Raw genomic sequence first — 777 nt, forward strand, 5'->3', positions numbered from 1 at the left:
CTCTATTCATTAAGAGAATGTAACTATATATCTATCCTAACCACTTTGAATACACAGATACAAAATGGACATTCATCTATATGCTCTTTTTTTTGTTAAGTTCTGTTATTTGAATATTATAGGAGGGTAAACTCAGTAAAATATTCCAAAAGAGTACAGTAGCCCAAAATAGTATCGGGTCTTCCGCTTCACTAGCAAATCAGAAATTGTTGACCTGATGCCTCTCGGGTAGGTGGTTGTTCAAGAAAGGGGTTGGTGAATGAAAGCAAGAGACAGGAAAAGGAATAATGTGGGACTGTCTTGCTTCAAGGTTGTTTATGGTGAGATTTTTGGACTTATGTGTAAAGTTATGAGTCCCCTACAGCTCAATATAACAGCATGTCTTTACTTTTTATATTTCGTTTTTCTACTTTTCTGCTGAATGCTTAAGACCAAGGTAAAGCAGGACCTAAGCAACAAGAGTTGTAGCTTTTGGGTCTGATAAGGCCAGAGAAATCCACTTAGGATTTATCTAGAGATCCTGTGCCTCAGATTGTAGTTCCTTTGTCAGTGTCAGCCATGTGGATGAGTCACGGCTATTGCTTGGCCAGTGTGCTCTCTGTGAAAACCTGAGAGAATGTTTTCTCTCCATGTGACTCTCCTTAGGCACACTCTACATCATTGATCACTTTCCTCTTTTGCCCCATAATCGCCTTGATCACAAAATTTGGGACACTACTGAGTTGCATGACGTTACAGTACAAGTTCTCATATGTCCTGAGTCTTAATTGACCTTAG

The sequence above is a fragment of the Octodon degus genome, unplaced genomic scaffold (genome assembly GCF_000260255.1).
Source record: "Octodon degus isolate 3935 unplaced genomic scaffold, OctDeg1.0 scaffold00014, whole genome shotgun sequence".
Classification (NCBI taxonomy): Eukaryota; Metazoa; Chordata; class Mammalia; order Rodentia; family Octodontidae; genus Octodon; species Octodon degus.